Source organism: Schistocerca piceifrons, chromosome 4, assembly GCF_021461385.2.
Source record: "Schistocerca piceifrons isolate TAMUIC-IGC-003096 chromosome 4, iqSchPice1.1, whole genome shotgun sequence".
NCBI classification, from domain to species: domain Eukaryota; kingdom Metazoa; phylum Arthropoda; class Insecta; order Orthoptera; family Acrididae; genus Schistocerca; species Schistocerca piceifrons.
The window spans coordinates 113,089,849-113,108,202 of NC_060141.1; positions in this window are offsets into that span (position 1 = coordinate 113,089,849).

Here is an 18,354-nt window from a genome sequence, read left to right on the forward strand (position 1 = left end):
CAGAAAATGGTATAACAGATGTAGGATTCGTTATGAATAGGAAGGTAGGGCAGAGGGTGTGTTACCGTGAACAGTTCAGTGATCGGGTTGTTCTAATCAGAATCGACAGCAGACCAACACCGACAACGATAGTTCAGGTATACATGCCGACGTCGCAAGCTGGTGATGAACAGATAGAGAAAGTGTATGAGAATATTGAAAGGGTAATGCAGTATGTAAAGGGGGACGAAAATCTAATAGTCATGGGCGACTGGAATGCAGTTGTAGGGGAAGGAGTAGAAGAAAAGGTTACAGGAGAATATGGGCTTGGGACAAGGAATGAAAGAGGAGAAAGACTAATTGAGTTCTGTAACAAGTATCAGCTAGTAATAGCGAATACCCTGTTCAAGAATCACAAGAGGAGGAGGTATACTTGGAAAAGGCCGGGAGATACGGGAAGATTTCAATTAGATTACATCATGGTCAGACAGAGATTCCGAAATCAGATACTGGATTGTAAGGCGTACTCAGGAGCAGATATAGACTCAGATCACAATATAGTAGTGATGAAGAGTAGGCTGAAGTTCAAGACATTAGTCAGGAAGAATCAATACGCGAAGAAGTGGGATACGGAAGTACTAATGAATCACGAGATACGTTTGAAGTTCTCTAACGCTATAGATACAGCAATAAGGAATAGCACAGTAGGCAGTACAGTTGAAGAGGAATGGGCATCTCTAAAAAGGGCCATCACAGAAGTTGGGAAGGAAAACATTGGTACAAAGAAGGTAGCTGCGAAGAAACCATGGGTAACAGAAGAAATACTTCAGTTGATTGATGAAATGAGGAAGTACAAACATGTTCCGGGAAAATCAGGAATACAGAAATACAGTCGCTGAGGAATGAAATAAATAGGAAGTGCAGGGAACCTAAGGCGAAATGGCTGCAGGAAAAATGTGAAGACGGCGAAAAAGATATGATTGTCGGAAGGACAGACCCAGCATACAGGAAAGTCAAAACAACCTTTGGTGACATTAAAAGCAATGGTGGTAACATTAAGAGTGCAACGGGAATTCCACTGTTAAATGCAGAGGAGAGAGCAGATAGGTGGAAAGAATACATTGAAAGCCTCTATGAGGGTGAAGATTTGTCTGATGTGATAGAAGAAGAAACAGGAGTCGATTTAGAAGAGATAGGGGATCTAGTATTAGAATCGGAATTTAAAAGAGCTTTGGAGGACTTACGGTCAAATAAGGCAGAAGGGATAGATAACATTCCACCAGAATTTCTAAAATCATTGAGGGAAGTGGCAACAAAACGACTATTCACGTTGGTGTGTAGAATATATGAGTCTGGCGATATACCATCCGATTTTCGGAAAAGCATCATCCACACAATTCCGAAGACGGCAAGAGCTGACAAGTGCTAGAATTATCGCACAATCAGCTTAACAGCTCATGCATCGAAACTGCTTACAAGAATAATATACAGAAGAATGGAAAAGAAAATTGAGAATGCGCTAGGTGACGATCAGTTTGGCTTTAGGAAAAGTAAAGGGACGAGAGAGGCAATTCTGACGTTACGGCTAATAATGGAAGGAAGGCTAAAGAAAAATCAAGACACTTTCATAGGATTTGTCGACCTGGAAAAAGCGTTCGATAATATAAAATGGTGTAAGCTGTTCGAGATTCTGAAAAAAGTCGGGGTAAGCTATAGGGAGAGACGGGTCATATACAATATGTACAACAACCAAGAGGGAATAATAAGAGTGGACGATCAAGAACGAAGTGCTCGTATTAAGAAAGATGTAAGACAAGGCTGTAGCCTTTCGCCCCTACTCTTCAATCTGTACATCGATGATGGAAATAAAAGAAAGATTCAGGAGTGGAATTAAAATACAAGGTGAAAGGATATCAATGATACGATTCGCTGATGACATTGCTATCCTGAGTGAAAGTGAAGAAGAATTAAATGATCTGCTGAACGGAATGAACAGTCTAATGAGTACACAGTATGGTTTGAGAGTAAATCGGAGAAAGACGAAGGTAATGAGAAGTAGTAGAAATGAGAACAGCGAGAAACTTAACATCAGGATTGATGGTCACGAAGTCAATAAAGTTAAGGAATTCTGCTACCTAGGCAGTAAAATAACCAATGACGGACGGAGCAAGGAGGACATCAAAAGCAGACTCGCTATGGCAAAAAAGGCATTTCTGGCCAAGAGAAGTCTACCAATATCAAATACCGGCCTTAATTCGAGGAAGAAATTTCTGAGGATGTACGTCTGGAGTACAGCATTGTATGGCAGTGAAACATGGACTGTGGGAAAACCGGAACAGAAGAGAATCGAAGCATTTGAGATGTGGTGCTATAGACTAATGTTGAAAATTAGGTGGACTCATAAGGTAAGGAATGAGGAGGTTCTACGCAGAATCGGAGAGGAAAGGAATATGTGGAAAACACTGATAAGGAGAAGGGACAGGATGATAGGGCATCTGCTAAGACATGAGGGAATGACTTCCATGGTACTAGAGGGAGCTGTAGAGGGCAAAAACTGTAGAGGAAGACAGAGATTGGAATACGTCAAGCAAATAATTGAGGACGTAGGTTGCAAGTGCTGCCCTGAGATGAAGAGGTTAGCACAGGAAAGGAATTTGTGGCGGGCCGCATCAAACCAGTCAGTTGACTGATGACCAAAAAGAAAACATCGGGTTGCAAATTATGTTATGTATTTGCTTGGAGACTATTAGACCCAGAGAAACACCTACCCTGAAGCGGGTAAATATTCCAGTTATCATAGTATCTGTACATATATCGCCAACTCCCTGTACATACTCTAAGGGGTGACACCAAGCACGAAAGACGGGGGCAAACGGAGGCAGACAGCGGCAGGGGGTAGCGACAGGTAGGCGTCGGCAGACGTAGCTAGACAATAGATGATGCAAATTAAGAATTTTAAATATGATTTCAACTAATGGGTTAATTTGTAGAGGAAAAGATATACAAGGAAATAATAAGAGGGAATGGACTCGTTCACTTTAGACTAGGTGAATGGAGACATGGTGCAATCAGGTAAGAAAATGTCTGGTGGCATTTGGTGACATATCTAAAGTGAAATCAAAAAAGCAGTAGTAAATGAAAATGCTTATAGATATTTCCAATATTTTTCTACAGTATCAGAGGAAGGGAAACAAAATGCTTGACGTTCCGCTAATGCTCCACATACAGTATTTTCAAACTCTGTGTTAACGCCAAATATATTTCCTGCCCTTTTTGTCTCACAGTTAATTTTCGTATCAGATAGCAGACTAATCAACTGACCAAATGTAATTTGCCATCTACTGCGGGATTAATTAATTATTTGTACTGGTCTGTTTACAATTTGTAATGAAAAGATAAGGAAATAGAATAATTATATTAACTCTAGACAATTAATGAAGTTAAACAAAGAGAAATGAGAGTAAAAAAATCGAATCTGTGACCAACGTCAAACAATTTTCTTAAAATAACACAATGTGAAGCAAGACCAGCTATGACTTGTTAAAGATTTGGATCTGTGTTTCGTAGCCTTGCTTGATTCAGTTATGGGAGATTTAGTCAGAGTGTGGCATCTTTATAAAATAGACATATTAGCACAACGGGATCGAAGATGGTATAGAAAAAACCGCTGGTTGTATAGGGGAATCACATAATTTTGACGATGATAAAGTAATTCTGATATAGTTTTACCGCGTTTTTCTTAATTCCTCCATAAAAGAAACCTATGACTGATTCGAGAAGGCAACAAGTTCAGTTTTCCGCCGTCGTCCTCAACATTGGTTTTCGTTTGTTGCGACCTTTTTTCGGATAAATAACTGTATGGCAAAAGTAAATGGGTTATCTCGCGTAGCCGTAGGATACATTGTACAGCAGCACCAGATGGAGCACAAAGAATACTTGATCCTACTCCATGTGGAAAAATAACCAAAACCAAACGCGATCAATGTTGATAAAATTGTTGAAGTTTGTTCGACCTTTATTTTCCCTTATAATAATATTTAAATATAATTCAGTTCTCGTTCTAAACATATTTTTGTTTCTTTCACGAGTGTGTGTAGCAAACCGTCGGGTCTTAATTTACTTCTGCTTCATACAGATTTAACCGAGCACTGTCACTCTGAAGACGCAACTACACTTCTGGCCATTAAAATTGCTACACCAAGAAGAAATGCAGATGATAAACGGCTATTCATTGGACAAATATATTACACTAGAACTGACATGTGATTACATTTTGACGCAATTTGGGTGCATAGATCCTGAGAAATCAGTACCCAGAACAACCACCTCTGGCCGTAATAACGGCCTTGATACCCCTGGGCATTGAGTCACGCAGGGCTTGGATGGCGTGTACAGGTACAGCTGCCCATGCAGCTTCAACACGATACCACAGTTCATCAAGACTAGTGACTGGCATATTGTGACGAACCAGTTGCCCAGCCACCATTGACCAGACATTTTCAATTGGCAAGAGATCTGGAGAATGTGCTGGCCAGGGCAGCAGTCGAACATTTTCTATATCCAGAAAGGCCCGTACAGGACCTGCAAAATGTGGTCGTGCTTTATCCTGCTGAAATGTAGGGTTTCACAGGGATAGAACAAAGGGCAGAGCCACACATCTGAAATGTAACGTCCACTGTTCAAAGTGCCGTTAATGCGAACCAGAGGTGACCGAGACCTGTAACCAATGGCAACCCATACCATCAAGCCGGGTGATACACCAGTATGGAAATGACGAATACATGCTTCCAATGTGCGTTCACCGTGATGTCGCCAAACACTGATGCGACCACCATGTTGCTGTAAACAGAACCCGGATTCATCCGAAAAAATGAAGTTTCGCCATTCGTGCACCCATGTTCGTCGTTGAGTACACCATCGCAGGCGCTCCTGTCCGTGATGCAGAGTCAAGGGTAACCGCAGACAGTCTCTCCGAGCTGATAGTCCATGCTGCTGCAAAGGTCGTCGAACTGTTCGTGCAGATGATTGTTGTCTTTAAACGTCCCCATCTGTTGACTCAGGGATCGAGACGTGGCTGCACGATCCGTTACAGCCATGCGGATAAGATGCCTGTCATCTCGACTGCTAGTGATACGAGGCCGTTGGGATCCAGCACGACATTAGCCAGACCTTCCTCCTTTACTCGTATACGTGTGTGTAGAAAGTGCATAATCTTCCTAGGACATTAGGAAGATTGCAATAGAAGTGTGATGTTTATTCAAGCATACAGTTCAAGCAACTGCCGCTAGTCGGCGCTGTAGTAGTCAAAATATCATAATGCTGGTGGAGGGAAGTTTAAAGAAGCAAGATGGCCAAACTACCCGTCGTGCTAACAGGAAATTAAAAAAATAAAACAAATAGTTTCAAAAAATTGGAAGATGGTGGTGCCGGCCACGGTGGTCTAGCGGTTCTAGGCGCTCAGTCTGGAGCCGCGCGACTGCTACGGTCGCAAGTTCGAATCCTGCCTCGGACGTGGATGTGTGTGATGTCCTTAGGTTAGTTAGGTTTAAGTAGTTCTAAGTTCTAGGGGACTGATGACCATAGATGTTAAGTCCCATAGTGCTCAGAGTCATTTTGAAGATGGTGGTAGCTTATTTTTGGTTTGAAAACATACTCAGACTATAACAAAAAATGGTTTCCACATTCAAAAATACCCGAAGGACTTGTATTATTTATGAAAATAAGTAATTTTCACAAAATTTGTGTAAATTGGAGTAATGTTCCAAACGGTCTTCATTTTCTGCCATGTTCAGACTTACTCGAATGATCTGAATTTTTCCCGCCATGTTTGAAACCATACACAGGGTCTGAATTTAGCATATTGTTCAAAATTATTTGAATTTTTTTCATTTTTCTTAAATTGGCATCATGGTCAAAATTGTCCAAGCATCCTGAAAATTCTACCATTTTCAAAAGCAGCTGAGAAATCTGCATTATCCATCAAAAATCCATAGACGAGTAACTTACAGTATTTTCATTTGCACATCAACAACTGCATGTTAAGCAGCAACTGTGGACGTCCATACTGCGTCGTTTGTGCCACATTTGATATAATGCGGAATAAAATATTACAGCACGTAGATTGTCTGCCAATCTATGTAATATCTGTGCCCTCTTGTAATGTTTTGTGGTTCCTGGCTACATTAGGAGAGAGTCGTATGACAGGTGGGTGGCCAGTTTCCTCTCACTACAACACAAATGCACACCTGTTTAAAATATACTTTATTACAGGAACCAATTCAGTGATGTCCGATTTGAAGTTCTGTGGTTAATAGCATTCAAATAACATGTACTAATTCTTGAATGTTGTTCGTGTCCATACGACAACTATATACAAAGACTAACGTTTCCTCGCAGCTAGATAAGGTGCGAGGCGGCGACTATCACTGTAGAAGACTGGAGCGCAGTGCGACGTATTGAGGTCCAATGCGAACTGGGCCCCAATGTGAAGTAATTAGGTACTGCGATTGAGAAGCCGAGGCATCTCGGACAGCGGCGGTGGCCTCCATGCACGCTGCCCAGGAGTCGTAATTGGCACGTAGTCTGGGGGAAGGTGTTTTGGTCTTCTATCGTCATAGGCACGTCTAGTTCAGCGCCTGCTATAAAATGTTTCCTAGTGCCGACCGGTGTGCTGGCGAAGTCGTAGGCTGGAATAATCAAACAAATCACGCAAACACAGACATGCATACTCACACACACACACGCACACACACACACACACACACACACACACACACACACACACACACACACACACACACACACGAATCGTGCACCATATTCAAACACCTGATTTTTTTTTTCAAAAATATTAAAAATGCTACTGTGTCTCCATGTTAAAAATATGCTAGTTTCATGTGCATTGCGTAAATTGACATCATGTTCAAAATAATTCAGCGATATGTTTATCTACCATAAATGCAAAAAAGTATTTATGATACACACTGTACCTACCACCCCCTATGTGCACACACGCCATCATAAAATCGTAATGGGTGCAAATATAATATTTCAAGACGCATATTATTCATCAAAAATATTTAAGTATGAGGGCTCTTTGGAAAGTAAGGTCCGATCATGCTCGAAATGGAAATGACACTGAAAATCCGACAAAGTTTTGCACAGATGTGCTGGGTAGCGTCTCTAGTATGCCCATCAATCCCATCAAGTCACTCTTCTCAATTCTGGGCGCACTGTGAGCACATAAAGTTGCCTAGAACAGTGTATTCTGCCATGTATGAGAACCTGGTGAGAAATTTCGCCTCAAGCTATGCAGCCCACATAACACAACTGCCATGTATTTGCTTCTTCGTGACAGTTCTCTGGCGCACTCTGCAGGGGGAATGAGGACGGCCCTGCACCGTCTTTGATGGGAAGTGCTTGATCACCCACAACACAGGGCACAATTAGCTCCCTGTGACTTTCATCTCTGCTCACATGAATCGCTGGCTATGAAGACATCACTTTGGCCTACACAACGCGCTGAAAACCAATGTAGACAAGTGACAGAAGGTACAGGCGCTTGTCTTCTGTAACGAGGGTATTGGAATGTTTTTTCGACACTAGGACAGATGTCTACGTTGGAGTGGCAACTATTTAGAGAAGTAGCTCGTAGGTATAGCTAAAACTTGTTTTTATTTTTTACAGCAGTTTCTGTGTCGTGACTGATTGGACCTTCCTTTCCAAACATCCCTCACACGTAAACTTCTGCTTCATCAGTAAACCCCCCCCCCTCTCTCACTCTCTCCCTCTCTCTCTCTCTCTCTCCCCCTCTCTGTTTTATTAGTCACTAAAAGGATTTGTATCAAATAATTTGTATCAAATACTGTAATGCTTGTTGCGTAAAATTTCATGTCTCACCGTTTTATACGACAGTAATACAATGTTTGAGCCAAATACCGTATTGCTTCAACACTAAATTTCATCTTCCTCTCTAATGGTTACTTTTCAGTAGCAGTGCAAGACAAATGTAACTAAAATTAACATCCTAATGAGGCAGTTGACACTTGCTCTTAGGCTTAAATGAGGCTGTGTACAAAAAGGAACTATTAGGAAAGGATACAACATTTATAGATCGGAACTACGGTGTCAGGTGTCTCTAAAATGTTGCTCGTTGTTGTGGTCTTTAGTCAAAAAACTGGTATAATACAGTTTTACGACGCTACACTGTCTTGTGCAAGCCTCTACATCTGTCAGCAGCTGCTGAAACATACGTCCAATTGAACCTGCTTACTGTATTCATACTCTTTGGTTTCCCTCGACAATTTTTGCCTTTGCCCCTCTCCCTAGCACTTCCATCCCGGACTGAATTGGCGATTTCTTGATGTCTTAGAAAATTTCCTATCAACCGATCGCTTCTCTTACTTGAGTTATGCCACAATTTTGTTTTCCTCCCAGCTCAGTTCAGTACCTCTTCATTAGTTAGGCGATCTACCCATCTTACCTTCAGATTTCTTCTGTAGCACCTCATTTCAAAAGATTCCGTTATCTCCTTGTCTGACCTTATCGCCCACTTTTCACTTCCATACAAGGCTATACTCCGGACAAGTGCCTTCAGAAAAGATATGCTGACGTTTAAATTTATATTCAATATTGACACATTTTTCTTCCTCAGAAACGCTTTCCTTGCCTTTGCCAGTATCCAATTTATATCATCTTTACTGAAGTGAAGTCACCATAGAAACAGTTCTGACGTTGAGCGTGAGAATAGAAGCATGACCGATGAAAAATAAAGATGGGCTCATAGAATTTGTTGACCTTGAAAAAGTTCGACTGAGTAAAACGATGCAAGATGTTCGAAATTGCAAGAAGAATAGGAGTAAGCTATAGGGAAAGAGGGGTAATATACAATATGTACAGAAACCAATAAGAAAAAATAAGACTGGAAGACCAAGAACTAAGTGTTCGGATTAAAAAGGTGTCTTTAGCTTCTACTGTTCAGTCTGTTCATTGAAGAAGCAATGGCGGAAATAAGAAAAAGGTTCAAAAGTGAGATTCAGATTGAGGCAGAAATGACATCAGGTATGAGATTCGCTGATTAAATTGCTAAGGTCCGAGAAAGTAAAGATGAATTCGCGATCCGTTTAATGGAATGAACTGTCTAATTAGTTAATAAGTTGGACTAAGAGTAAACCAGAAAAAAAGAAAAGTAGTGGAAACTAGAAGAAATTTGAATAGCGAGAAATTTAACCTCAAAATTTGTGAATACGAAGTAGACGAAGTTAAGCACATAGAAAGGCACTACAAAGGATATAGAGGGCATTCCTGGTGAAGAGAAGTCTACTACTATCAAACATAGGCTTTAATTTGAGGAATAAATTACTGAAAATGTACGTTTACACCACAACATTGTATGGTAATATATCATGGACAGTGGTACAACCGGAACGGAAGAGGAATCGAAGGGTATGAGATGTGTTGATACAGAAGAGTGTTGAAAATTAGGTGGACTGATAAGACCAAGATTGAGGAGGTTCTCCTTAGAATCGGCGACGAAAGGTATATATGCCAAACTCTTACAAGAAGAACGGACAGGATGACAGTACATGTGTTTAAGCATCAGCTCATGAACTCGATGGTACTAGAGTGTAAAAGCTGTATGGAAGATTTGATTACATCCAACACGTAACTGAGGACGTAGGGTGCAAGTGCTACCCTGAGATAAAAAAAGTAAGCGAAGGAGAGGAATTCGTTGCAGCAAACTAGTCTGACTGGCGGAGCGGCCACCAGAATGCATTGATATTTCTCGTGTTTAGTGCCGTTAGCAGGTCCGGGAACAATGTCGAATTTGAGTGATCGCTGTGACGGCAACGAAGGTGCCGAGTATTCGTGTGAGATACGGTATTCGGGATCTGACAGAGTTTGAAAGGGCTTTCATTTTGCGTCTCCACTTGGCCGGCCGGTCGAATCGTGCAGTATTCAGATTTGTGTACCATACGGGTATGACAGCTACCAGATATTTGACAGAATGGAAACATCAGAACAGGCGTCCTCATCGTCAAGCTAACCGTCATCCGTGTGTAACCATCAGAAAGGAGGATCGCTGTATTGTGCACCAAGTACACTACTGGCCATTAAAATTGCTACACCAAGAAGAAATGCAGATGATAAACGGGTATTCATTGGACAAATGTATTATACTAGAACTGACATGTGATTACATTTTCAAGCAATTTGGGTGCATAGTTCCTGAGAAATCAGTACCCAGAACAATCACCTCTGGCCGTAATAACGGCCTTGATACGCCTGGCCAGTGAGTCAAACAGAGTTTGGATGGCGTGTACAGGTACAGCTGCCCTTGCAGCTTCAACACGATACCACAGTTAATCAAGAGTAGTTCAAAATGGTTCAAATGGCTCTGAGCACTATGGGACTTAACATCTGTGGTCATCAGTCCCCTAGAACTTATAACTACTTAAACCTAACTAACCTAAGACAATCACACACATCCATGCCCTAGGCAGGATTCGAACCTGCGACCGTAGCAGTCGCGCGGTTCCGGACTGAGCGCCTAGAATCAAGAGTAGTGACTGGCGTATTACGGCGAGCCAGTTGCTCGGCCACCATTGACCAGACGTTTTCAATTGGTGAGAGATCTGCAGAATGTGCTGGCCAGGGCAGCAGTCGAACATTTTCTGTATCCAGAAAGGCCCGTACAGGACTTGCAACATGCGGTCGTGCATTTTCCTGCTGAAATGTAGGGTTTTACAGGAATCGAATGAAGGGTAGAGTCACGGGTCGTAACGCATCTGAAATGAAACTTCCACTGTTCAAAGTGCTGTCAATGCGAACAAGAGGTGACCGAGACGAGTAACCAATGGCACCCCATACCACCACGTCGGGTGATACTTCAGTACGTCGATGACGAATACACGCATCCAATGTGCGTTCACAGCGATGTCGCCAAACACTGATGCTACCATCATGATGCTGTAAACAGAACCTGGATTCATCCGAAAAAATGACGTTTTGCCCTTCGTGCACCCAGGTTCGTCGTTGAGTACACCATCGCAAGCGCTCCTGTCTGTGATGCAGCGTCAAGGGTAACCGCAGCCACGGTCTCCGACTTGATAGTCCATGCTGCTGCAAACGTCGTCGAACTGTTCGTGCAGATGGTTGTCGTCTTACAACGTCCCACACTGTTGACTCAGGGATCGAGACGTGGCTGCCCGATCCGTTACAGCCATGCGGATAAGATGCCTGTCATCTTGACTGCTAGTGATACGAGGCCGTTGTGATCCAGCACGGCGTTCCGTATTACCCTCATGAACCCACCGATTCCATACTCTGCTAACTGTCATTGGATTCTGACGAACGCGAGCAGCAATGTCGCGATACGCTAAACCGCAATCGCGATAAGCTACAATCTGACATTTATCTAAGTCGGAAACGTGATGGTACGCATTTCTCCTTCTTACACGAGGCATCACAACGACGTTTCACCAGGCAACGCCAGTCAACTGCTGTTTGTGTATGAGAAATCGGTTGGAAACTTTCCTCGTGTCAGCACGTTGTAGGTGTTGCCAACGGCGCCAACCTTGTGTGAATGCTCTGAAAAGCTAATCATTTGCATATCACAGCATCTTCTTCCTGTCGGTTAAATTTCAAGTCTGTAGCACGTCATCTTCGTGGCAGTGGCCAGTAGTGTGTTTCGTAACCCCTTCATATCTCTGCCAGCCATCCGAAAAAAAATAATTGACTCCCTGAAGATTTCTCTCGCATCCTGCACTGTCGGCGAGAGACTAGCAGCAGCCGAATTAGGGAACTACCTTCCCCCGCGTAGGCTACCACTAACATCGCAACACAAACGGCTGCATTTGGAATGGTGCCCTGACCTTGGTGCAAGGTCTCAAATTGTGGTCAGCGATGGATCACGGTTGAACACTGCGCTTACCACCATCGTTAGCGAGTATGGCAGCGAATTGAGGAGAGTTCCAATACCTACAATGATCTATAGAGGCACAGTGGTGTTATTCTGGGCGTCATGGTGTGGGAAGCCATCGGGTATGACTTCAGGTACAGCCGTGTTCAAAAGGTATTCGAACAACCTGAATTGCATTTCGCCTGATTCGCATGCAACCCACATAACGCAGCTGTCTAGCAGGTCCTCTAACCGCTCCTTGGTACAGTCGCTTGACTATTGAAAATGGTTCCAACAAGTCACCATTAGAAAACACTGCTCTGCATCGCAATAACTCAGGATGTAAAGTAATACTACGATACTACAAATATCAGGGAACACCTTATCACAGATAAAGACTGTCCTTAAGGCTTGTAAGCTCACATTTATTACAATAAATGACATACCTGAAATGTTACCACTCTCATTATTACGTCAGATAGGTAATGCACGTAGTAAGTTCGTCGTATTCATGATATCCTCTTCAAAGTGACATACCGTACTTATTATTTAACACAAAATGACATTAAAAATTTAAGTTATTCTCGAGCAGCTAGTTTAGAATACGTATGAACTTCAAATGACACGACGAACCGTCTCGTTCTGCATATGGATTCAAACCCAGGTCATGCAGACTAAGCAAAGATTTCGTGACTGACGAAAACTAACAGTCATTTCTGATTAGGCATACGGAGAGTGATATACCTCGATTTTAGACAGTATCAATTAGCAAATACCAACTTTAAATTACATAACGTAAACATATTTAACGGACCCGAATTCCTACCCTGCACCTATTGTCCCTGTTAACGAACTACGAGAGATGTTAAATATGGCTTCTTAACAAGTAACTTATTTGAAATACCGAGAGGTAAAGATTTGTGTTGGACAGGGATTCGACCCCAGAACCTAATCCGATAGATATCGAAGCACAAACAACTGTGACATATCGCATTTTCTCCGCAGTAGCTAGATGTTTTAACTGAAATGACGAGACGAAACACTAATTTTTTCCTTCCCAGGACTCCAACCCGACACCTATCGCTGTTATGTTCTAGAGAAAACGAACGTTAAATATGGGTTTGTTGCACCAGCAGCGACTTGTGTGCATGTTTGAACTAGAAATAATATGACGAAGAGTTCAGTGCTGACTGGGAATAGAGCCCCACACATATTGTTGTTGACTACACGCAAAGAGACGTCAGCTACGGAATTTTTCTCCACCAGCAGCTCGGAATAACATCTTGAACTTACAGTGAGCTCGCAAATAGTTCTGTGTCTCACTGGGAGCCAAAAACGTCAAATATCGTTAGTGTTGACAACGAATGAAAATACATTAAAAATGGAAATTATTATCCACCAGCAGATAGGTGTTCTCATGCTACATCTTGATAATACATAATGAAATCTTTAGTGCCGGGCCAGGATTCGAACCCACTCACGCGCAATATGTGGAAATTTTGAGGAATCTGCAGTTTTGAACAGACAACAAATTGTAGCCGAGCTGTATTGTCACGAAGGGAACAAATTCCGCGTTAAGGGCAGTCTGAGTTGCATTCCCAGTTCAGAACCAATTTTTATCGACATACAGAAGCTCAGAAAAAAAGATGGAATAAGTATCCTGTGACCTACATAGCGTTTGTTTCGTCACTAGAAATAAATAACTAGTATAAGAAAGGTTAATGGTGACAGAGTTTCTACATGTCGCCACTCCAGACTTTATTGTGGCTCGACCTGACGTCTACTTGGTAGAGAAGGAATATCATTTTTAATGTGAATTTCAGACCACAACGCCATTATATCTTCTTCACTTGGAGTAGCCAGAAGGGAATGGAATCTGTCTCTCCCTATCAAAAATCACTGACCGAAGTTGGAATCGAACCCAGACCATAGATATATGAACCTCTCATCAGCCCAACAGACCACCAAAGCCTCTGCTGAGTGGTTCATTTTTCTATCATAACACCGTTGTGCCACGCTGGCTGAGAATTCTGACACCCAGGCTCCCTGTATCAATTTGCAGCATATTCAGTAAATTCATTTACTTGGTTGACCGAATCACCATGAACTAGCTGCCTCGGCTGCCCGGTGCATACATTCAACTTTATTTTGTAATCACCAAAATAAAATCACGTAACTGCCACCAACACAGAACTGACAAGAGTGTAGGATGCAGAAATTTAAATAGGAAGTGTTCCTTTCCACTTGAGCTACTGTATTGCGCTACCTGTTCGTTGAAAACGTCGTGCAGTGCAAAAGAAAAGGTATAGCTGTTTGTCTGTGATAAGTATTGACCTGGCCATATGCATTATCCCACAGCGCTGTGGAATGCAGAAGGTCTGGAGGAATTGTTCTTCATTTCTGGAGCTGTTAAACTATGTGTCGGCTAGTAGCGTAATGGCAAGTATCGCGCACGGTAGGTAAGATGTGGCGAGTTCGAGTGCATTCACTGCTAAATTTTTTAAAACGCAATTCTGCTGTCTGCTAAAGTTATCAATCTAATAGAACTTGTAACATAACTCCCTTCACTTCTCGACCCAAAATAGTCGTATGTGGAAAAAGGGCTAACTTCTGCGACCTTTTGTTCATTTCAGGTTTAACAGACAGCCAGACAGTAGATGCATCTCGAAACTTTTGTATTATGTATGAGTAGAGCGCATCATGCCAAAATACGTCGGAAAAGTATTTTCTACATTAGCTGTCGTCTGGTAATGGCATTTTATTCTTCTTCAAACCTTGTTTGAGAGCTTTAACTCAGAACAAGTTTTCTACATGCATGCAATCAATAAACTGCATGTGCATTTTCAGACTCTTATAGATAACATCAGAGAATTCGCATACATCGTTGATGATTAAGTTCTCTCTCATGTTTACTATTGTTTTAACAACATTAGAGGAAACCTTACGAAAAAAGTGAACTGTATTATAAAAAATGAAATAAACCTACCCACGATAACCTTACGACGGAAGTCTGTTTTAATAAAACTGAGTATCTGTACACAAGCGTGCCTCTATCGACACGAATTGTTAAAATACTACTCACTTAGATTTTGATTGGGTTTGTGTTTAATTGGTATGCTGTGTCATACTCAAGATGTATGCAAATGTGGCATTTCATAAATAAAGTTATGTATTCCTAGAGACCCAAAATTTGCTTGTCAGCAGCGGAAAGAGGCGTTACCTGTTGTGCAGCACTGTAAGTTTTCCAACATTGCACTGTGAGCCGAAAGTATTTTCTTGCGATTTCCTTATCGATGTTTGATCTGACTGTTTGTAGCTCTTTCATAGAAGGGATAAAAAAGCTACCTTCAGTGATACCGGAACTGCGAACCATACCAGACGCTGTTTCACAGGTCAGCACATTACCACAGAGCTGGGGAAGATGTACATGTCTCAGTTTTATCTCACGAGACCAATAGTGGCTACATCACGTAAACCGCTATTTGAAGGACGAGATTAGTTGCGATTTCCACGTGCAACGACTTTCCTGGGCTGAAAACCGTAAATTTACAATCTTTTGTTACACCTCAAGCGATATCAACTCAGATTACTCAATGGAAATGACAGGTAAAATCAAGTGAACTTTGAGGCTTAATTCCGTGCACACCAGGAAGCAACTCGTCGATCACAGAGTTGCCAAACATACATTGCCTTGTTGCCAAATCTCAGTTACAATACCAGCAGGAGGAAGACGAACCGATGTGATCTTACAGCGGGCTGGGAAGTGACCATAGCTGGTGTCTCCAAGTCGCGGCTGCAACGGCTTGGAATACGTAATGCGTCTGATTCGCATTTCTGTAACTACATTTAGGAACTGGAGCATAGTTACTAATAATACTCAGAACTGACTGCAAACTAAGCATCATAAATCAGTAACTCTCATAGTTGTTTTCATATTTCTTTCATAAGTGTACTCAAAACTAAGAAACTCATTCACAGACGTTTTCGTGCCTCGCCGATAGTCGAGCACAACAAACAAATAAAAATAAAAAAAGAATGTGTGTGTATGTGTGTGTGTGTGTGTGTGTGTGTGACAGAGAGAGAGTGTGTGTGAGAGAGAGAGAGAGAGAGAGAGATAAAAATCAAAAAGAATAAGGGAGAGAGAGAGAGAGAGAGAGAGAGAGAGTAAAAAATTATAATGAAATTGAATCATTGTATGTAAAGAAAGCTTTCATTAAAATGACACGTTCCATATCATTACGAAATATCGTATTCATGATTTATGAAACAAGAATTAATATAATGTAATCTAATCTAATTATATCATATTGATGACTAGCCATGAAGAGTAATCAATTACCGAAATTTTTACTAATACCAGTAACAAAATCTAAACTTGAAAATCAAAGTCGATAGTTTTGTAATAAACCGGGACTTTTATCAAGACCCTCTCGTCCCTGTTAGCTAACCACGAAAGATGTCTGAAACACCTCTATTCTGAAGTAACAAAGTTTGCATGCATTTAAAGATGAAGTGCATGATGTGAAGTTCTGTGACGGAGATACGAACCCAACAAGTAATCGGATTGTTAACCGAGTAAAATCAAATATTTCGTATCGGTTTTTCTTACCAGCTGCTAGGTTATTGACTCTAATATAAGGATACAACCTTTTGTGCCTAAGCGACAATCGAACTGCACACCTACCTTGCATCCACGAATATAGCTTAAGTATCAGTTGCTTACTCACCCATAGTAAGATGTGTGCGTGTTTGACCTGAAATAATGACACAAGCATTAAAAATGTACGTTAATTTTCACTAACAGGCCGGTGTGCACGTGATAGGGCTTGAAATGAAATTATGAATATTTTTGTACTGGATCAGGATTCGGACCCACATACTTACCTTTGGAGGAGACCTAGAGAAGATTGTAGTCTTGAGAAAACGAACGAAATGATTGAACTATACTGTTCCGAGAGAATCAGATCCTCGAAAGAGGAGATACGAATTCGAATCACAGTCCAGCACCAAATTTTTCAACGTCTCTAGTTGAATCAAGTACAAGTAAAGTAAGAGCCCTGTTCCTTTAAATGGTTATCGGTTCATCAAATAAAATAAAATTTTCTAATGTAAGTAAGTTTACTGGGGACTATATTTCTGTTTACCATGACTTGCGCTATGTCATTTGCCAACGTAAACCGGCTCTGCCCAGTTGGTAATGAAGGAACGTGATGTTTAATGCGGATTCTGGATTATAACGTCTTTCTCTTGATGTTACCAGGGGTAAAGTAAATCTGTTTGTGCCTCTTAAAAGTAAATGCCTGAACCCACGCATTACACCTGTGATAGTTCGTTCTGCCAGACCATTGTGGCCACATTTCCCAGCCCCAGGAGTGGGCTGTAACAGATGATGTGCTTAGCTTACAAAATTAGTCACGGTTGAAAAAACGCGAGTCTATTAAATGGTTAAGTAGAAGCAAGCTTCTGAAGCGGAGACTATGCTATTCTCATGTCAGCAGGATGTAAAGACTTTTCTAGGCATCATAGGCTCGATGTGAAACCGTTTTGAAATTTTCACAAATTCAGCAAGTTTTTTAGTTCGAGAAAATCCACTGGGAAGTGTGAAGTTACCGGATAATTCGATTATTACCGTCATTATTACTGTCATTTTCTTCATACCGCTGATGGAACACTGTACTAGAAGATCATATGATGCCTTTTGGTCACTATTGAAGTAGTTTCCCAAGAACAAGTTCTTTCCCTGTCTACGGAATCCTTTTCATGTTAATATCAAACATCAGTAATTACTCGTAGATTACATTAAAACTAAAGTAATTGATGAAGACGTTACTTGATAACAAAAACGCGGTGCCTTTCTTCATTTACTTGCGCCTAGAAATGGGTATGGAGTACTGCCAAACCCAAAGGCAAGAAATCATACTGCCTTGCGATATACGTTGCTGTCAGTTCTTCCATATGATTTCTTCGACACTACCTGTTTCAAGTTGTGTATGACAGACAATGTTTTAGAAAATCAATTGTTTTCCTTTGCAATAAACAGAAAGATTTTCATTCTAAGCATCCCAGTACAAAATTTTCGCAATATTAGTAACAGTAATTTCTGTGTGTACGCAATGCATACGGATTAGAATTTAGTGGTACTCTCTCTTCCACATCTGTATACAATATGCCTGACCTAAACGGGCCCTTTATCATTACAGGCCCTGGGCAGTGCAACATCATACTGACAACAGTAATGTGCTTATACTGCCAACCTGACTGTTCGTTTTACCTGATTTTGTAATCATTTAAATAAAACAACATGACCCTCCAGTGGGAGATATTTCGTCCCTCTTTTCCTTCTGTGAAATTTGTCAGTAAGCTTTTTGCCTTCCAGGCAGAGAAATGCGGCAGAATACGGCCGGTAAACGATTCACAAACCACGATTTATTGCCGTTAAGACGACTACTTTAAACATTGTCGTAGCTGAAGGAATT